Source organism: Pagrus pagrus (assembly GCF_965226575.1).
Source record: "Pagrus pagrus genome assembly, chromosome: 13".
In the NCBI taxonomy this organism is placed as follows: domain Eukaryota; kingdom Metazoa; phylum Chordata; class Actinopteri; order Spariformes; family Sparidae; genus Pagrus; species Pagrus pagrus.
Window position 1 is genome coordinate 15,602,282 of NC_140197.1, and position 23,082 is coordinate 15,625,363.

Below are 23,082 nucleotides of genomic sequence, written 5' to 3' on the forward strand. Positions count from 1 at the left end.
ATGGCTTACAGAGAGCTGACACTCCTGGCTGTTGCTCTGTTTGTTTCGACTGGTGCTGAAGGTCGGACCATAACAGAGTCTGAACCAGCAGTTAAAGGACCCGGAGAGTCTCACAGACTCACCTGCACAACATCTGGATTTGACTTTGGAGGCTCAGTCTGGAACTGGATCAGACAGGCTCCTGGAAAAGGACTAGAGTGGGTCGCTTATATAGACACAGCTAGTACTCCTATCTTTTACTCCCAGTCAGTCAAGGGTAGATTTACCATCTCCAGAGATGACTCCAGCAGTAAAGTCTATCTACAGATGAACAGTCTGAAGACCGAGGACACAGCAGTGTATTACTGTGCCAGAAGAGACACAGTGAGAGACAATAACTGGAGAGTCAAACAAAAACTACTTCCTCTTCTAATTGAGTTGTGCTGCAAAAAGTCACAAAGAATCAGAGTAGAGACTTTTTAAATAACAAAAAGTCTGTGTTGCCTGTTTTTCCTTGGAAGTTTGATGTAAAAAAGTCCATGGGAGAAACTTCTGATCATGAAAGAATGTTTTTTGGTTTTGTATCTCCTGTTTAATTTGTGCAATGACATTGTAACTTACTGTCACTTACACTTGGTATACTTATACAGTATAAGCAGACCCTGGGTGCCTGAGGTACAGACACCTTGGAGAATGAGCCTTGGAGAATCTAGACTCTCTTGATAATAATAATGAGTTAAGAGACGACATTTTGTGGTGCCCTCCTGTCAGATGACATTTTTTCTGGTGTATGGCATACTGTATAAAGCTGATCTGTTGACATATCTGTGTTTGGAGTACAGATGTTCAATCAATTTTAATAAGTGCCATTATTGCATCTGTTTCATGTTGACTTTTATACCTCATTTCTGATTTGTAAGTACAAAATGGCCTTTATGTTGGAGCCCAACAGTTCTAAGACTCACAAGCAAGACAGTTTTCTACAAAAAACTAAAAAGCTAAAAGAAATAAGTACCAATTTTACTGTTGACTCCAAGTTCCAATATAGAGCTGACAGACCAGCACAGATGTGGAGATACTGTGTTAAAAGTAAAAACCATGCATCCAGAATTTTACTTGAGAAAAAGTATTTAACACGTTTTAACATGAAAACTGAGTAAAAGTACTCTTGCATTAAAAAAGACCCTCATGCTTATCTCAAAGAAAAGTAACACATAATGTTTCCTCCACAGGATTCAGGTGTGTCTCTGACGTTTGAGCTTTGAACTTACATCAGAAAGGAGGGATATTAAATAATCGATTTGGTGCCTGGTGCATATGATCATGTGATCTCATCTACTGCGGCTCACAAGGGGTAGTAAAACTCTGAAAGCTGTCAAATTAAATTAAATCTGTACTCTCATAGCTTTGACTATTATTATTATTTGATAGTTCTGGTAGCAGGATTAAGATTTTCATCATTTATTTAAGAAAAGTGGTTTGAAAATAGTTACAGTCCCCCCTTTGTAACGCTAGAGGGCAGACAAGGACTGACTGTGTTTTTAATGCTGCTCACTTGGCCTTACATGGAACACATGGCAGGAAGTAAACCATCAACACAATTACAATTAATGATTTCATCATTCTGTGAGTCTCTGTGATGGTTTCCTCACCCTGTCGACATAAGTAATTTAGCTTAAATTGCTATTCAAACTTTCAAGTGCTCATACGTGTGAGTGTTTGTCTGTACAGATGTATTTCAACCTGTCTTGTTGCTGTGAACATAAAATAAGACAAGCAGGAAAATGAATAGAATCCTGATACGACTCCATTATCAAACTTGTTCCTCACTTGTGATGAGTAAATGACTAAATCTGTATCAGCAGCTGTGTGCTCGGATTCAGGCACCAAATGTTATATCCCTCTGTTCCATTTATTACGTGTCTTGTCCAATCAGTGCTGAAACTTTAATTAAAACACATATAATAAGCAAAAATAAGGCAAAACACTAATGTAATTAATATCTTAAATAAGTCAACAACAATATTCTCTGAATAAGATGACTCCCAACATCAGTGTTTTTCAGCATTGTTAGGAGGAGTCAATGCAAATCTTGAACTCTTCCATCTTTATTTATCTGGCTGCAAACTGAAGACAAACCAAACCACCAGCTAGACATGCAACGTGTTTTCACTATGTCTCTAACTACATTTCTGATACTATCACTGGCTTCTGGTGAATACAAGCTTCTGAACTCTTTACTTTCTATGTCAAGGTTTCTGTTTGGCTCCATTCTGATCAAACTGCTTTTCTCTCCAGGTGTTTGCACTCAGACTCTGACCGAGTCTGAACCAGTGGTGAAGCGGCATGGAGAATCCCACAGACTGACCTGTACATATGCAGGAATATCAGATGGTGATGCTGATATCAGCTGGATCAGACAAGCTGAAGGAAAAGGACTGGAGTGGGTTTCCTACATTTCTGCTCCGAGTGGAAGCACTAAACGTTATTCCACATCGGTCCAGAATCGCTTCACCATCTCCAGAGACAACAGCAGACAGCAGGTGTATCTGCAGATGAACAGTCTGACGGCTGAAGACTCTGCTGTTTATTATTGTGCTCGACAGCCACAGTGACTGGAGTTGGTTGAGCAGCTGTACAAAAACCTACAGTACTCATCTTTGCTCCACTGGGATGAGACAGTGTTGCGTTTTCTTTCCTTTTCTCTTTTGTGGTTATTTTTTATCAACAAAGTGAAAAATTAAGGAGAATGATTATTTACCAGCTACAATAACCATTAAAAACACAAGAAAACAAATGTTTAACAGTAACAGTCACCCCCTCAAAAACAGCCAAGAACAGCACAACAGTCTGGCTGCTGAAATCATTTTTTGGGTCTGATCAAAGAAACACACACAAGTCAAAACTCTGCATTTCACATTCACAGATTGAAAATGTAAAAAAATAAAAATTAAATCGGTTTTAAGTTGTTGTTTCTTTGTACACATGAAGTTCAGAGTGGGATCAGTAAATATTTTGTTGAGGTGAGCATAAATGTGAATGTTTGACTCCTCTTGTGTCAGAAGATTAGTGAAAAAAACATACTTTAACATTAAACTATGCTTCAGATAATAAACACATTTTATTTCATGCTTTTTAAATAAATAAATAAATGTTCACAACACAACCCCGAGCTCCAACTGCTCGTCACAGGACAGTTGATCCTTCTGTTATATCCTGTCAGTGTCCTTCTCTATGCAAAGTGAACTTCCTCACATTCTGCTATAAAGACTTGATTGGAAGTGCACATGTTGGAACGGACATGTTCATCGAAGATTCCCAAAAGTTTAGTTTCGACTTAGACTCTTTCAGTAACACAAAAACACAAAAAACCTGGACAAAAACCCCTCAGTGCCTGAACACTTGTTACGTGAAGCCACCAGAGGAGGAGCCCTCAGACCACTAATGATTTCAACACCAGTTCATGATGAAGAGAGAAACAGTCTGTAGATTTTAGAAGAAGGATCTTAATTCAATTTGACAACAACAGGTTAAATACTTGGATGTTATGATATGTGATATTGTATGTTTACAGTGAAAAACAAATAACACTCTTATACATTATTAAACGTAAAAAAAATGTAAGTGATGAAGTAAATTTAGTTCACATCTTGAAGACACTGAAAGTTATACAGATCCAAAGTGTATGTGTCAGTGATTTAAGTTCCTTCACTTTGATTGATTTAAAGATATCGTAGTCAGTGATTTACTGTCATCAGTATGTAAATTAGCCTCCTTGTGTGTTGGCTCATAAGGAAGTGAAGTTTGTGTCAGTGGAGGACAGAAGAGCTCACATCAGATCAGCTTCAACACCAACCATGTTCTCTGTAGCTCTGCTGCTGCTGCTGGCTGCTGGATCCTGTGAGGAGCTTTCAGTGGATTCACACTAATAAACACATTAGAAACACTGAATAGTCAGATGGATGATGGAGATAATGTTGATTTGTGTTTCCACAGGTGTGAACAGTATTGATCTCATCCAGCCAGACTCAATGGTTGTGCAGCCTGGACAGTCTTTGACCATCACCTGTCAGGTCTCTGGTTATTCTTTGACTGATAACAGCTATGCAACAGGTTGGATCAGACAGTGAAGGAAAACCAATGGACTGGATATTGAGTCGGTGGGGTAGAGGTGCCTTTTACCAAAATAATGCTCTGAAGAACAAGTTCCTTTACCACACACACACTTCTACCAACTCGGTGACATTAACAGGACAGAGTCTGCAGCCTGAGGACACAGCTGTTTATTACTGTGTACGTCAGCCCGCAGTGATACAAACCACCAACAGACCTGCACAAATACCCAGAAACCATGTGGCTCAAGCACACATGTTGTAAATTCAAACATTAATATAGACAGTGCTGTCTGAAGAGTATATGTAACGGTATATAATGAATCTTTATGTAATTCACTGAATCATTAAGGTGATGTTTTGTTTCTGGTCGACAGAAGAAGAGTAGATCTAAGCTGACTCCTCCTGCAGTCGACATCGATACAGAAGAGACTGAGAGAAACTTAAATTTCTCTCAATACAAGATGCATGTGACATGTTTTATTAATTTATATTTATGTATTGCAATGCCTTGAAAACATGGGAAAACATTTTGTAACTTAACTACAACTTGAACAGTAGCTGTACTTCATCACAAATAGGATGCAAATTTCCCTGTTGTAATTTGGCCAAGCTGAAAAAAGCTCTAAACTTTCACATCTTGAGTTAAAGATTGTCATTAAGAAAAAAAAAAGTTGTTTTTTTTCATGACACCATCAGTCCAGAAATTAGTTGCCAGGACTTATTTCTACAGTGTCTGTTGTTACTCTACTTATGAAAATGTGTGTGTGTCACATGTTCCCTCTTTAAACCTGTAGAGGAGGTCTATGCAAACTCTCCTCTTATAAACACACCATCAGTAACTTGTGACAGAAACCTGTGACAGCTTGAGATATATTTGAAACACTGAGATCAGAGAGCTCTGAACTACAGTGTTTATCACAGAATGGGAAATACAATCATCTGGAGTTTATTATTTGTAGTTAGTATTCATGGTGAGAAAATTCATTCTGCTTTACTTCTTTTGTAAATGTCAAACCTGTGATTTACAAGTTTGTTGGATAATTATTACATTTTCTTTGCTTACAGGAGTTTGGAGTGAGATCAAACTGGACCAGTCTGCCTCTGAGGTGAAAAGACCTGGAGACACAGTGAAGATGTCATGTATCATGACAGGTTTGACATGACGAGCTACTATATTCACTGGATACGACAGAAGCCAGGGAAAGCTCTGGAGTGGATTGGGAGGATGGATGCTGGGAAAAACTCTGCTATCTATGCCAGCTCCTTTCAAAGTCGTTCCCTCATGACTGAAGACGTGTCCAGCAGCACTCAGTACCTTGAGGTCAAGAGCCTGACAGCAGAAGATTCTGCTGTTTACTTCTGTGCTCGTAGAGACACAGTGACTGAAGACAGTGGAGCAGCTGCACAAAAACCTCCACAGACAACAAACATGTGATCTTCATGACATCTGGGTTTTCTCACCACCTGCAAAAGCACTTGTATCTGACAATAAACTCATGAGTAAATATTTATTGTCTTTATGACGTTACATCACTCACAAAAAAAAATCAAGCCAATTGGCAAAGCATTAATTAATATTAAACTGCACATGTCATAGTGGCAAGTACAAACAATGAAAGCTGTTGATCAGAAAGTTAATTCACATCATTGGTGGATGGTTTAACGTGATGAGATGACAATAAAGCATTGTCAAAAATGCTCATGGATATTCTCTGATTCCTGAGAGGTACTGAACAGTAGATTACTGACCTCATCTGTCAAAATATGATTGTGGGGAGTAATGAGAAACCATGATGCTGAGACAAATTACACTTGAGCTTATTTGAATAAATGTCATTTGTAAATGTAAATTTTACTTCATAGAAATGTGGGAACTGTTTTCTCCCTGTGAGGAGGAGTCAATGCAAAACTCAGATGTCTTCCTCCTCTACTTATCTGACTGCAGAGAGGATGACAGAGAACAGTGGACACACAGTTTAACATGATGGACTATAGGACAGGACTGCTGCTTTTAACTGTCTGCTGGGCAGGTGAAGATTTACACTGATCTTAATTTTAGATAACTTTTATTTGTGCTGCCAAGGCAATGACACACGTAAATTTTGTCTCAACAGGTGTTGATGGTCAGACTCTGACAGAATCTGAACCAGTGGTTAAAAGGCCTGGAGAATCTCACAGATTGACCTGTACAGCCTCTGGATTCACATTCAGTGACTACTGGATGCACTGGATCAGACAGGCTCCTGGAAAAGGACTGGAGTGGAATGCTTATGTCTATATCAGCAGTGATGGCACTAGCTACATCTACTACTCTGAGTCAGTCAAAGGCCGGTTTACCATCTCCAGAGACAACAGCAGACAGCAGCTGTATCTGCAGATGAACAGTCTGAAGACTGAAGATTCTGCTGTTTATTATTGTGCTCGAGAGCCACAGTGACTGGAGTTGGTTAAGCAGCTGTACAAAAACCTACAGTACTCATCTTTACTGACCTGGAAGAGCCCAAGCATGAAATATTTTATATCATACACAATTACTGTATAATATATTTCTAAATCTGTTCCTGAGAAATATTGATGGTAAACATTAAATGAAACAAAACACAATAAAGGTCACTTGTTGATAAAAGGCCCAAAGACAACACAACAATGTGGTCACTGGAATAAAACTAATACAAAATAAACATTTCTGCAAATTAAGAAGCAATAATGTCTCTAAATTTTGTGAAATCTAAATAAGTCATAATATGAATGGAAAACATAATTGTACAGTTTGTTGTATAAAATCACTAGAGGGCAGTCAGTGACAAGTTTCTCTCTCCCCTGTTACTTAAAGGAGACTCTGTGTTCTCATTGATATTAACTGACTGATTCTCAACACTCAGATGTAGTTTTTGCATTTTGTCTCACAGGTTTCAGTTAATTCAGAAAATTTTAAAAGTCTTTCATGCCAACCAGCAGCATCAGACAGAAGTTTCCATACTGTTTACATAATGCTGTCTGTTGTCACTTTGCTGCAAATACAGGAAGTACACTAAGTGATCAAATGCTGCAACTACAACAAGCTGTTCTTACATTTGAAGTTAATCTTAAATGTGATGTAGGAGGTGCTGACAGTAAATAAATCATCTCAGGAAAACAGCTCACATCATATTCAAAATGTTTTAATGATTTGAAAACATGCTGAACACACTGTAAACATGTCTTATAGAAAGCAACATTCTTGGTGGTTTCTCCTTTTGTTTCCATGACACATCATCATTAATATTGTAATGCTGATTTTCAAGAATATGTTTTCCATTATCTATGGTTCATGTAATATTCACAGTAAGAATAGTTGTGATAATCATTTACAGCTGTTTCATTTCTGTAAGTTGAGTGTGTAATGAAATGAAAATATCATATGTAAAGCAGAGGTGATTTCCAGGCATGTTTTCACTCTGCAGATATAATAACAGTCAACAGACTCTTCTATTGGCTCCAGTCAGACCAACATTGATGTTTCATGTGTTTGATTCTATGCAAACTCAGTGAGCTTCCTTGTTACTCAGATATAAAAACTTGACATCAGGCTGTCAGTGGAGTTCACAGCACGTCAGTTTCAACATCAACCATGTTTTCTGTAGCTCTGCTGCTGCTGTTGGCAGCTGGATGTGAGTCTCTCTGGATTTGTCAAAGTCAACAGTTCTTCTTTTGGAGTTTAACTTGATCATTTGTTACAAAACATTTTCTTTTTTTAACAGGTGTGAAGTGTGAACAGTTGACACAGCCAGCCTCTGTGACTGTGCAGCCAGGTCAACGTCTGACCATCACCTGTCAGGTCTCTTATTCTGTTAGTGACTACTGGACAGCTTGGATCAGACAGCCTGCAGGGAAAGGACTGGAGTGGATCAGTGATGACACAGACGTCAAGGATTCACTAAAGAACAAGTTCAGTGTCGATTTAGACTCTTCCAGCGACACAGTGACTCTAAATGGACAGAATGTGCAGCCTGAAGACACTGCTGTGTATTACTGTGCCAGAAGACCCACAGTGAGAGACGATAACAGGAGAGTCATACAAAAACTACTTCCTCTATTTACCACCACTGGAAACATTCACTTGTCTCAGTATCACATTTTTGTGAGTAACTGTCAGTCATGAAAGTTCAGAGTTGTGACTCAGTATTGAACTCTTATTTTATCTGAACTGAAATGCTACATTTTAAATCCAATTACAAATTTGTCACACAAAAAGTCATGAAAAGAGTCTTTTGTCGGCCAAAGATCTCCCAGAAAACTTCTGAAATTAAAACATTTTACAGCTTTCAAAATATATACTGCATGTTAGAAGAGTAAAAGTCCTGTTCAAGGAGCTTTATTTTTTTTTTTTCATTATTTTTATTAAAACTTTCTGCCCCATTTTACAGCTCTTATTAGAATATCTCATTACTTGTCAAACCTGTTAGATGCAAATATAGTGATACTTTAAGAAAACAAATTGCATGTGCTTATAAGTCATTAATGCATATAAGAAAAACTAAGTTTATGCTGAAAAAAAGAGTAAATGCAGCAGTATCTTTTACTGAACTGAGTGTTATGTCCTCAGTTGTATTGTTTTATATCAGGTTTTACAGTATCACCCATTTCTGTCATTTCCGTTTGTCCATTTGTCACACCACACAATTACAAATAAAAGTTAAAAGTTAAAAGGTTCTGGAACTTGGACTGGTTAGGAACCACGTTGAGTTAAAATAACAAGACACAGGATCGAAGTTAAAAGCAGGAGAACACCATTTATTTATACTAAAGTGTGCATTTCTGATGGACTGGGTTTCAGATGGTTGCAGCGCAGCCTTCAATCAGGGGGGGAAAGTGGGGCAATATATTCCTGAGAAGACACAGCACAGATTAAAACAAGTCCAGGTCGATGGTTCATAATAAAACAAAAATAGATTGACAGAGGTCCTGTTACCTCAACTCCTCGCTAGACTCTTCCATTTATGAGGCCTTAGTGGTGCTCCAAGGGGGGAGGTGGGCCCGCTTTTCCAAAGTCCCACACAGTCTGATGCCTCAGCTTTTATTAAGCTCGGTCTCCTACAACCTGCTGATCTCTGGGAAAGAGATAGAGGCAGAGAGAGATGAACAGGGAAAATTATCCAACTTTCCTCTTCTCTTGGGTGCCAGCAATCCTCCGAGGGGGGGGGGGGCCCAGATAAGTGGGGAGTCCTCCTTTGTCCAAAGCAGCGCAGCACAGCACAGCACAGCATAGCAGCCTCCTCTTCACAGCCAGTCTCTTTACACAATGTCTGAAAAACACTTCATACTACTCCACACTGATTAGTTCATTGAATTCAGCTGTCACCTCATGCTCCTCATGGTGCATTCAGGTGCACTGACACTGTAGGACATCCACCTCTTAGAAGAAAACACATTAGGGCTGGTTCAAAACACCATATTATGACACATTCATTCATAAACATGAACAACATTTACCTTTTTGTTTGTTTTTGGGACATTGTTTTATTGAAACAACAAAACACAGTTAAGCAGATTCTGCATTAAACACTGGACAGATTCCCGTCAGATAATCAGCAAACTTCAGTCCAGATCAAGATTTCAAGCATTTATATAAGAAAATTGGTTCTTTAGTTTAGTTTATTGAGAATGAACTGTGTCCATCTGGCAATCATCAGACAAAGAGAACAAAACATTATTTTACAAGGAGAAAGTCAAAAATAAATAGCAGTGGGGACTAAATCCCCCTAAGCAGAGTAACAGTTTGTACATTTTATATTTAGTAATATAAAGAAGGGAAACACTGTGAATCATTGTCCAGTAGCCTGTTTCATGTTGGCTGAGTCATGGTCTTGCCAGATCATTCTGAATACATTTTAAACAAACTGATGAATATGTTAAATATGGTCAACTGGGATGAAAAACAACAAAGTAAACACAAACACACACACACACACACACACACACACACACACACACAAACACACGCACGCACACACACACACACACACACACACACACACACACACACACACACACACACACACACACACACACACTGCCACAGGAGGAGTCAATGCAAAACTCAGATGTCTTCCTCCTCTACTTATCTGACTGCAGAGAGGATGACAGAGAACAGTGGACACACAGTTTAACATGATGGACTATAGGACAGGACTGCTGCTTTTAACTGTCTGCTGGACAGGTGAACATTTTATTAAATCTCTTGATGTTAAGTTGAGTTACAAAAATACAGTAATTAATGTAGATTTTACTTGTGTCTCAACAGGTGTTGATGGTCAGACTCTGACAGAATCTGAACCAGTGGTTAAAAGGCCTGGAGAATCTCACAGATTGACCTGTACAGCCTCTGGATTCACATTCAGCAGCTACTATATGAGCTGGGTCAGACAGGCTCCTGGAAAAGGACTGGAGTGGGTTGCCACTGATACTGGTGGTAGCACAAAATACTACCCTGAGTCAGTCAAAGGCCGGGTTACCATCTCCAGAGACAACAGCAGACAGCAGCTGTATCTGCAGATGAACAGTCTGAAGACTTTAGATTCTGCTGTTTATTATTGTGCTCGAGAGCCACAGTGACACAGGAAGCAGCAACGCTGTACAAAAACTCACTTGACAAAACAAGTCAAAACTTTACTTTCAGCTTTTAACATTTACAGACATTGACACACTCAGATAAACATCATCTCAATAAAACTGCTTCAGTCAGACAAGTTTTATTGCAGCTTTTTTGATCTCCAACATGTAGTTTACGATGACTGAGAGCATAAATAGTCTTGTGACCTTCATGTGAAAGTAGTATTGTTCGTCTTAAATAAATGAAAACGTATTAAATGAAAAACTTTATTTCATGTATAAATTCAATATCATGTTTATAATAACGTAAAAGTGAATGTGTTTGTTTCACTTGTTTAAGATATTTAGTGTGGAATAAAAACTAGAAATTGAAATTAATGTTTGAAATTATTAACACATTTTCTTAGATATGTGTCAAAATAAACATTATAACAACTTCAAGCTATGACTGACAGCAGTGTGTCCTTCTTTTATATCCCGTCAGTGTCCTTCTCTATGCAAAGTGAACTTCCTCACAGTCTGCTATAAAGACTTGGTATCATGCTGTCAGCTGCAGCAGAAGAAGAGAAGCTCCCATCAGATCACCTTCAATACCAACCATGTTCTCTGTAGCTCTGCTGCTGCTGCTGGCTGCTGGATCCTGTGAGGAGCTTTCAGTGGATTCACACTAATAAACACATTAGAAACACTGAATAGTCAGATGAATGATGGAGATAATGTTGATTTGTGTTTCCACAGGTGTGAACAGTATTGATCTCATCCAGCCAGACTCAATGGTTGTGCAGCCTGGACAGTCTTTGACCATCACCTGTCAGGTCTCTGGTTATTCTTTGACTGATAACAGCTATGCAACAGGTTGGATCAGACAGTGTGAAGGAAAACCAATGGACTGGATTTCCCACCAGGGAGGAAGTAGTGGTAACTTTTATCAAAATAATGCTCTGAAGAACAAGTTCAGTTACAGCAGAGACACTTCTGCTAGAACAGTGACTCTAACAGGACAGAATCTGCAGCCTGAGGACACAGCTGTTTATTACTGTGTACGTCGGCCCACAGTGACACAAACCACCAACAGACCTGCACAAATACCCAGAAACCACGTGACTCAAGCACATGTTGTTAGATGCAAACATTAATACAGACAGTGCTGTCTGATGAGTTGATAGCAAATTAATCTTCAAGGAATTCACTAAATCATAGAGGTACTTTTTGTTTCTGGTCGACAGAAGAAGAGTTGAGAATTTTAATGGTAGATCTAAGTTGACTTCCCCTGCAGTCGACATTAATACAGAAGAGACTTAGACTTAAATTTCCCTCAATACAAGATGCATGTGACATGTTTTATTAATGTATTTTTATGGATTGCGATGACTTGAAAAAATGGAAACTTTACTATCACTTTACTTACAACTTAAAAAGTAGCTATATTTCTTCACAAATACACAAATGGGATGAACATTTCCCTGTTGTAATTTGGCCAAGCTGAAAAAAGCTCTAAACTTTTACATCTTAAGCCATTTAGAAAAAAGATTATTTTTTTCATGACACCATCAGTCCAGAAATTAGTTTCCAGGACTTTTTTCTACAGTGTCTGCTGTTACTCTGCTTATGAAAATGTGTGTGTGTCACATGTTCCCTCTTTAAACCTGTAGAGGAGGTCTATGCAAACTCTTCTCTTATAAACACACCATCAGTAACTTGTGACAGAAACCTGTGACAGCTTGAGATATATTTGAAACACTGAGATCAGAGAGCTCTGAACTACAGTGTTTATCACAGAATGGAAAATACAATCATCTGGAGTTTATTATTTGTAGTTAGTATTCATGGTGAGAAAATTAATTCTGTTTACTTCTTTTGTAAATGTCAAACCTGTGATTTACAAGTTTGTTGGATAATTATTACATTTTCTTTCCTTACAGGAGTTTGGAGTGAGATCAAACTGGACCAGTCTGCCTCTGAGGTGAAAAGACCTGGAGACACAGTGAAGATGTCATGTATCATATCTGGTTATAGCATGACGAGTGCTTACATTCACTGGATACAACAGAAGCCAGGGAAAGCTCTGGAGTGGATTGGGAGGATGGATACAGGTTCAAACTCTGCTATCTATGCCAGCTCATTTCAAAGTAATTCCCTCATGACTGAAGACGTGTCCAGCAGCACTCAGTACCTCGAGGTCAAGAGCCTGACAGCAGAAGATTCTGCTGTTTACTTCTGTGCTCGTAGAGACACAGTGACTGAAGACAGTGGAGCAGCTGCACAAAAACCTCCACAGACAACAAACATGTGATCTTCATGACATCTGGGTTTTCTCACCACCTGCAAAAGCACTTTTATCTGACAATAAACTCATGAGTAAATATTTATTGTCTTTATGATGTTACATCACTCACAAAAAAAAGTCAAGCCAATTGGCAAATCATTAATTTATATTAAACTGCACATGTCATAGTGGCAAGTACAAACAATGAAAGCTGTTGATCAGAAAGTTAATTCACACCATTTCTCACCACCTGCAAAAGCACTTTAATATATCTACATTGTTTCTATTATTTACTATGAACTCATGAGTAAATATTTATTGTCTTTATGACGTTACATCACTCACAAAAATAGTCTCTTCAATTGGCGAAGCGTTAATTAATATTAAATTGCATGTCATTGTGTACAAGTACAAACAATGAAAGCTGTTGTTGAAAAAGTTAATCCAAATCATTGGTGGATGGTTTAACATGATGAGATGACAATAAAGCATTGTCAAAAATGCTCATGGATATTCTCTGATTACTGAGAGGTACTGAACAGTAGATTATTGACCTCATCTGTCCAATATGATTGTGGGGAGAAATGAGAAACCATGATGCTGAGACAAATTATATTTCAACATATTTGAATAAATGTCATTTGTATATCTGAATTTTTCTCCATAGACATGTGGGAACTGTTTCTGCCCTGTGAGGAGGAGTCAATGCAAAACTCAGATGTCTTCCTCCTCTACTTATCTGACTGCAGAGAGGATGACAGAGAACAGTGGACACACAGTTTAACATGATGGACTATAGGACAGGACTGCTGCTTTTAACTGTCAATTTTAAATAAATTTGATTTGTGCTGCCAAGCCAATGACATACATACATTTTGTCTCAACAGGTGTTGATGGTCAGACTCTGACAGAATCTGAACCAGTGGTTAAAAGGCCTGGAGAATCTCACAGATTGACCTGTACAGCCTCTGGATTCACATTCAGCAGCTACAGCATGAACTGGGTCAGACAGGCTCCTGGAAAAGGACTGGAGTGGATCGCTTATGTCAGATATGACAGTGCTTACATCTACTACTCTGAGTCAGTCAAAGGCCGGTTTACCATCTCCAGAGACAACAGCAGACAGCAGGTGTATCTGCAGATGAACAGTCTGAAGACTGAAGATTCTGCTGTTTATTATTGTGCTCGACAGCCACAGTGACTGGAGTTGGTTGAGCAGCTGTACAAAAACCTGCAGTACTCATCTTTACTGGCCTGGAAGAGCCCAAGCATGAAGTATTTTATATCATACATACTTATATTTTTAAATCTGTTCCTGAGAAATATTGATAGTAAACATTAAATGAAACAAAACACAATTAAGATTATGTGTTGATAAAAGGCCCAAAGACAACACAACAATGTGGTCACTGAAACTAAAAAATGTAAACATTTCTACTAATTAAGAGGCAATAATGTCTCTGAATTTTGTGGAGTCTAAATGAGTCATAATATGAAGGAGAAAAATAATGTCACAGTTTCTTGTATAAAATCACTAGAGGGCAGTCAGTGACAAGTTTCTCTCTCCTCTGTTACTTAAAGGAGACTCTGTGTTCTCATTGATATTAACTGACTGACTCTCAACACTCAGATGTAGTTTTTGCATTTTGTCTCACAGGTTTCAGTTCCTGAGCAGCTGTTTTCCTCTCGAGGCTCCAAGTTTCTCTGTATGTCTTCAAACATCTGCTGACACTGAAATTATAAAAAATCTTTCATGCCAACCAGCAGCATCAGACAGAAGTTTCCATACTGTTTACACGATGCTGTCTGTTGTCACTTTGCTGCAAATACAGGAAGTAGACTAAGTGATCAAATGCTGCAACTACAACAAGCTGTTCTTACATTTGAAGTTTATCTTAAATGTGATGTAGGAGGTGCTGACAGTAAATAAATGATCTCAAGAAAACAACTCGCATCATATTTCAAGTGTTTTAATGGTTTGAAAACATGCTGAACACACTGTAAACATGACTTATAGAAAGTAATATTCTTGGTGGTTTCTCCTTTTGTTTCCATGACACATCATCATTAATATTGTGATGCTGATTTTAAAGAATATGTTTTCCATTATCTATGATTCATGTAATATTCACAGTAAGAATAGTTGTGATAATCATTTACAGGTGTTTCATTTCTGTAAGTTGGGTTTTAATGAAATGAAAATATCATATGTAAAGCAGAGGTGATTTCCAGGCATGTTTTCACTCTGCAGATATAATAACAGTCAACAGACTCTTCTATTGGCTCCAGTCAGACCAACATTGATGCTTCATATGTTTGATTCTATGCAAACTCAGTCAGCTTCCTTGTTACTCAGCTATAAAAACTTGACATCAGGCTGTCAGTGGAGTTCACAGCACGTCAGTTTCAACATCAACCATGTTTTCTGTAGCTCTGCTGCTGCTGTTGGCAGCTGGATGTGAGTCTCTCTGGATTTGTCGACGTCAACAGTTCTTCTTTTGCAGTTTAACTTGATCATTTGTTACAAAACATTTTCTTTTTTTAACAGGTGTGAAGTGTGAACAGTTGACACAGCCAACCTCTGTGACTGTGCAGCCAGGTCAACGTCTGACCATCACCTGTCAGGTCTCTTATTCTCTTGGCTACTGGACAGCTTGGATCAGACAGCCTGCAGGGAAAGGACTGGAGTGGATTGGGATGAGATATACTGGAGGCTCTCACTACAAAGATTCACTAAAGAACAAGTTCAGTATCGACTTAGACTCTTCCAGTAAAACAGTGACTCTAAATGGACAGAATGTGCAGCCTGAAGACACTGCTGTGTATTACTGTGCCAGAGAGACACAGTGAGAGACAATAACAGGAGAGTCATACAAAAACTACTTCCTCTATTTACCACCACTGGAAACATTCAGTTGTCTCAGTATCATTTTATTTTTTAATTGAAATGTTAAATTGCAAATTTGTCACACAAAAAGTCAAAAATAAATTTTGTTTGGCCGTCCAAAATCTCCCAAAACTTTTCTACCCCCTTTTACAGCTCTAATCAAAATATGTCATTACTTGACTAACCTGATAGACACAAATATAGTGATAGTTTAAATTAAATTGTATGTGCTCATAAGTCTTTAATTTATTTACAAAAAACCAAGTTTATAAGTCATTGCTGTTTGTCCATTCATTCATACACATGAACAACATTTACCTTTTAATTTGTTTTTCTATGATGACACATCACAAGGGAACAGTTCACACCTGCCCAATGAGCCCCCCAAAACCCCTCAGTGCCTGAACACTTGTAACATGAAACCACCAGAGGAGGAGCCATCAGACCACTAATGTTTCAACACCAGTTCACTGTTACAGTAAAGAGAGGAACAGACACATTGTTATGACCCCCCCCCCCCCCATCAGCTAAACATAAAACATAAAACAAAAACAAAGAAACATAACACCACAGCCAGCCTCCTGGCTGACTGACTGCATCCCTGGTCAGCTTCAGGTGGAATGAAGTAAGAGCAAGAGAGCAGAGCCTAGTGCCCGACCCCCTCTTATTGGATTTTCCCAATCAGCCAGACTGCTATCACCTGGCAAGGCAAGAGGCCAATCACCAGCCACAGTGACACATCCTGGTGTGCAGAGAGGGAGCATGTAACACACATTTAGCAATGAAGAAGTAAAAAAACATGAACTGGTTTATGAAAATATTATATAATATTAATATAGAATAGAGATACTTTCTGTCTGACTCACAATATGTGAGTGAAATAATAAAACTATTATTTCATAACTGCATTTTAAAAAGCTCTTTAAACAAAAAAATAAACATAAATAATGATTGCCTCATAAAAACTTCAACATTACAACACAAGAAACAAATTTGTTGTCATTTCTTGTTGTTCCCGATAAAATATAATCAAATATATTCAATGAAGTGGTATTGTAAAATTGATCATCTATTGTCAAATTCTTGTCATGATGCACAGTGCTTTATGATTAGGGGAAACCTACTTAAATTATTGACTTGGTCAAATAGTTGCACAAATACTACTAAACATGCAAGAGTTTCTGTTGAAGGAATGAATCATGAACAGTAAACATTCATTCTCAAGTTTCACCAAACAGTAACTGAGATCCAAGTCCAATCCAGTTCCTCCCTGTGAGGAGGAGTCAATGCAAAACTCAGATGTCTTCCTCCTCTACTTATCTGACTGCAGAGAGGATGACAGAGAACAGTGGACACACAGTTTAACATGATGGACTATAGGACAGGACTGCTGCTTTTAACTGTCTGCTGGGCAGGTGAAGAACTTGTCTCAAAATAATGTTTTATGTGTTCTTTCAAGTTGTAAATGTGTTGTTTATGATTCGATTTGATTTAATTATATTTTCTTTGCTGTCTCAACAGGTGTTGATGGTCAGACTCTGACAGAATCTGAACCAGTGGTTAAAAGGCCTGGAGAATCTCACAGATTGACCTGTACAGCCTCTGGATTCACATTCAGTGACTACAATATGAACTGGGTCAGACAGGCTCCTGGAAAAGGACTGGAGTGGATCGCTTTAGTCAGTCAACCTAGTGGCAGCACCCAACACTACTCTGAGTCAATCAAAGGCCGGTTTACCATCTCCAGAGACAACAGCAGACAGCAGGTGTATCTGCAGATGAACAGTCTGAAGACTGAAGATTCTGCTGTTTATTATTGTGCTCGACAGCCACAGTGACTGGAGTTGGTTGAGCAGCTGTACAAAAACCTGCAGTACTCATCTCTCAGCCTGGAACAGACCAGAAGTATTTTTTCTTCCTATTTTTATTATATAATTTATTCCATATTTTATTCTTTATATTTATGGCTTCACATATTGTTGCTATAACTTACAATTCATACATATTTTTATTCACACATGACAGAAAGTCCTGAAAACTGTTGCTTATAAATATTAAAATCATCATTATAACTGGTTAAAAAATTTAAAAAAACACACAAAAAAGATCACATATTGATTAAGAGTCACAGAGATTAAGAGCCAAAATATGAAGGTGAAAAATGAGGTAACAATTTATTCTCTGACATCAAAAGAGGGCAGTCAGTGTGATGTTACTCTCTCCTCTGAAAGGACACTGAGACGTTCTCATTGATCTTAACTGACTGACACTCAGCACTTAGATATAGTTTGTTTTGCTTGTTTTTTTGTTTTGTTTTTTCACAAGTTTCAGTCCCTGTGAAGCTGTTTTCCTCTCAAGACTCCAAATTTCTCTGTATGTCTTCAAGCACCTACAAACACTGAAACCATTATGCAAACTAGCATCAGACATAAGTTTTCATATTTACATGATCCTGGGTGCGGTCACTGTTTTTCTGTTTGCAGTAAATACAGTGAGTAAGAACTGTGATTGAGCAAAAAATAAATGTAATAAATTATGAAATTTAAATAAAGCTGTGGTTGTATGTTTGAAGTTAATCATGAATGTGATGTAGGAGAGGCTGACAGATACATTTTCCATTATCCATCATTTATGTTAATATTCACATTGAGAACATTAATAATGATCCCAGTTGTTAGTTACAACTATACTAGAATATACATAATGTTTTAAGATTGAATTGTTGTAAACACAGACTTGCTTTTATGTGAAGTCATCCTTTTTTAACTGAATTTTCACCTCTCCATCTTTTATTCCTTTTACTGCTCTAAGACAACTTATCTGTTTTTAATTCCTTACTTGTGATATCTTTTTCTTTTCTTTCAACCGTCCTTTCCTGTTTTCATTCGTATTATTATCTATTTAATGTCCCTTCTTCCTTTTACTGCTCGTAATCTTTTTATCTGTTCTTAACTCCTCGGGCGTGATGTCATCATCTAATCGTCCTTTATTGTTTGACTTTTTTATTTATTTCTATTTTTACATGTACTTTTTTAAATTAATTATATATTTTTATTGTGTTTTATTTATTTAACTTGTCTTTTCTTTCTTCTCCCTCCCTTCATTTTCTGTGATTTTGCCGCAACTCATTTAGATTTTTTGTGTTTTCACATTTTGTGTGCCTTCTTGTTTTAACTCACCTTAAACTAGACTTCCTTGTGTTTGGATCGACTGTTGAGTGCTTATTTGGTAATATTGTCTTCCTGAGTTTGATTGTCAAAGCACTTTGTAAACTCTGTTTTTAAATTAAAGTTTATTATTATTATTGTTGTTATTATTATTATTATTATTATTATTATTGTCATAATTATTTCTGTTAATACAGGGACATTTTCAAAGTGTTACAGTTGAGTGTGTAGTGAAATGAAAATATATGTAAAGCAGAGGTGATTTCCAGTCATGTTTTCACATTTGAGAGACAGTAAATCATTGTCATTTACATGAAGTCTGTTTCATGTGGATTTATTCATGGCCTTGCCAGACCATACTGAATGAAGTTAAAACAGATTAACAAATAGGGTCATGTATAGTAAAATATGACTGAACAACACTAAGGAAAAGTTCCTGCCTGCCCACTGAAGAAATACACACAAACTCCCACAGGAGGAGTCAATGCAAAACTCAGATGTCTTCCTCCTCTACTTATCTGACTGCAGAGAGGATGACAGAGAACAGTGGACACACAGTTTAACATGATGGACTATAGGACAGGACTGCTGCTTTTAACTGTCTGCTGGGCAGGTGAAGGTCTACATAGCTCTTAATTTTAGATAACTTTTATTTGTGCTGCCAAGCCAATGACATGCATATATTTTTTTTGTCTCAACAGGTGTTGATGGTCAGACTCTGACAGAATCTGAACCAGTGGTTAAAAGGCCTGGAGAATCTCACAGATTGACCTGTACAGCCTCTGGATTCTCATTCAGCAGCTACGATATGCACTGGGTCAGACAGGCTCCTGGAAAAGGACTGGAGTGGATCGCTGAGATCTATCCTAGTGGCAGCACTTACTACTCTGAGTCAGTCAAAGGCCGGTTTACCATCTCCAGAGACAACAGCAGACAGCAAGTGTATCTGCAGATGAACAGTCTGAAGACTGAAGATTCTGCTGTTTATTATTGTGCTCGAGAGCCACAGTGACTGGAGTTGGTTGAGCAGCTGTACAAAAACCTGCAGTACTCATCTTTACTGGACTGGAAGAGCCCAAGCATGAAGTATTTTATATCATACACAATTAAATTATATTTTTAAAGCTGTTCCTGAGAAATATTGATAGTAAACATTAAATGAAACAAAATACAATAAAGGTCACTTGTTGATAAAAGGCCCAAAGACAAAACATCAATGTGGTCACTGGAATAAAACGACTACAACATTTTAACATTTCTACAAATTAAGAGGCAATAATGTCTCTGAATTCTGTGGAATCTAAATGAGTCATAATATGAAGGAGAAAAATAATGTCACAGTTTCTTGTATAAAATCACTAGAGGGCAGTCAGTGACAAGTTTCTCTCTCCTCTGTTACTTAAAGGAGACTCTGTGTTCTCATTGATATTAACTGACTGACTCGCAACACTCAGATGTAGTTTTTGCATTTTGTCTCACAGGTTTCAGTTCCTGAGCAGCTGTTTTCCTCTCGAGGCTCCAAGTTTCTCTGTATGTCTTCAAACATCTGCTGACACTGAAATTATTAAAAATCTTTCATGCCAACCAGCAGCATCAGACAGAAGTTTCCATACTGTTTACATGATGCTGTCTGTTGTCACTTTGCTGCAAATACAGGAAGTACACTAAGTGATCAAATGCTGCAACTACAACAGGCTGTTCTTACATTTGAAGTTAATCTTAAATGTGATGTAGGAGGTGCTGACAGTAAATAAATCATCTCAGGAAAACAGCTCACATCATATTTAAAGTGTTTTAATGATTTGAAAACATGCTGAACACACTGTAAACATGTCTTATAGAAAGCAACATTCTTGGTGGTTTCTCCTTTTGTTTCCATGACACATCATCATTAATATTGTAATGCTGATTTTAAAGAATATGTTTTCCATTATCTATGGTTCATGTAATGTTCACAGTAAGAATAGTTGTGATAATCATTTACAGCTGTTTCATTTCTGTAAGTTGAGTGTGTAATGAAATGAGAATATCATATGTAAAGCAGAGGTGATTTCCAGGCATGTTTTCACTCTGCAGATATAATAACAGTCAACAGACTCTTCTATTGGCTCCAGTCAGACCAACATTGATGCTTCATGTGTTTGATTCTATGCAAACTCAGTGAGCTTCCTTGTTACTCAGCTATAAAAACTTGACATCAGGCTGTCAGTGGAGTTCACAGCACGTCAGTTTCAACATCAACCATGTTTTCTGTAGCTCTGCTGCTGCTGTTGGCAGCTGGATGTGAGTCTCTCTGGATTTGTCAAAGTCAACAGTTCTTCTTTTGCAGTTTAACTTGATCAATTGTTACAAACATTTTCTTTTTTAACAGGTGTGAAGTGTGAACAGTTGACACAGCCAGCCTCTGTGACTGTGCAGCCAGGTCAACGTCTGACCATCACCTGTCAGGTCTCTTATTCTGTTAGTGGCTACTGGACAGCTTGGATCAGACAGCCTGCAGGGAAAGGACTGGAGTGGATTGGGATGGCAGCTGGGTCAACAACATACTACAAAGATTCACTAAAGAACAAGTTCAGTATCAACACAGACTCTTCCAGCAACACAGTGACTCTAAATGGACAGAACGTGCAGCCTGAAGACACTGCTGTGTATTACTGTGCCAGAGGAGACACAGTGAGAGACAATAACAGGAGAGTCATACAAAAACTACTTCCTCTATTTACCACCACTGGAAACTGAACTGAAATGTTACATTTTAAATCAAATTGCAAATTTGTTACACAAAAAGTCATGAAAAGAATCTTGTTTGGCCGTCCAAGATCTCCCAACAAACTTCTGAAATTAAGACACTTTACAACTTTTAAAAAGTTGTTAGAAGAGTAAAAGTCCTGTTTAAGGAGTTTTTTTTTTTGATTAAAACTTTTCTGCCCCATTTTGCAGTTCTTATCAAGATATCTCATTACTTGTCTAACCTGTTATTTACAGTCCAAATAAAATTGTTTGTGCTTTTAAGTCTTTAATGCATAGAAGAAAAACTCATTTCATGTCCTCAGTTCTCATCTCATCTCATCTCATTTTCTTGTCCACTTGATTCCTGATTAGGGTCGTGGGGTGTTGCCGCTTTATCCCCCCTTTCGGGGGGTTGTGGGGCTACTGGGGCCAAATCCAGTTCTCAATGGGCGAAGGCCAGGGTACTCCCCTGGATGAGACGCCAGCTCATCGCAGGGCCCTCTGATGGCAGAGGCTGCCTCGCAAGGTGCCGACTGCGCATCAGGAGCAATTTCGGGGTTCAGCATCTTGATGTCCTCAGTTGTATTGTTTTATATCAGGTATTACAGTATCACCCATTTCTGTCATTGCTGTTTGTCCATTCATTCACAAACATGACCAACATTGACCTTTTTGTTTGTTTTTGAGACATTGCTTTATTGAAATAAACACAAAACACAGTGAAGCAGATTCTGTATTAAACACTGGACAGATTCCCGTCAGATAATCAGCAAACTTCAGTCCAGATCAAGATTTCAAGCATTTATATAAGAATAATGGGCCCTTTAGTTTAGTTTATTGAGATTTAACTGTGTCCATCTGGCAATTGTCAGAACAAAACATTATTCTACAACAAGAAAGTCAAAAATAAATAGCAGTGGGGACTGAATCCCTATATCTCTGTGGTAAAACATGTTTAGAGAGACACTCTGTACATTTCACATTTTGGAATATAAAGAAGGGAAAAACTATCAATGATTGTCCATTAGCCTGTTTCATGTTGTCAACATGTTCAAACAAACGAATAAAATATGATCAAATATGGTCAACTATGATGAGACATCACAAAGTAAACACACACACACACACACACACACACACACGCACACACACACACACATATTGTCTCTTGATATGATAATGTATTTCATAAAGAACAAGCTGGTTCAATTAAAAAGTTAACTACTCATAAATGATGCAATTAAATGAAACTTTAACAGAGTGCCTGTACATGAGCCACTCCCTCCTCATGATATCCGGATGCAAATCTTCAGTCTGTGCAGTGTACTTCTGTCCTGCCGACTGCTC

The 23,082-nt window shown here is 38.0% G+C and overlaps 1 long non-coding RNA gene and 1 gene segment (V, D, J or C); one reads left to right on the plus strand and one right to left on the minus strand.

Moving 5' to 3' along the window:
* On the plus strand, positions 1-1,244 carry LOC311268482 (immunoglobulin heavy variable 3-48-like). The segment is given in 2 exons: positions 1-363; positions 1,212-1,244.
* A 7,596-nt stretch (positions 1,245-8,840) lies between these two features.
* On the minus strand, positions 8,841-9,102 carry LOC311268053. Its single transcript, XR_014623911.1, has 2 exons — positions 9,046-9,102; positions 8,841-8,961 (listed from the first exon to the last, which is right to left on the minus strand). It is a non-coding gene; the product is annotated as an uncharacterized lncRNA (long non-coding RNA).
* Positions 9,103-23,082: the final 13,980 nt, after the last annotated feature.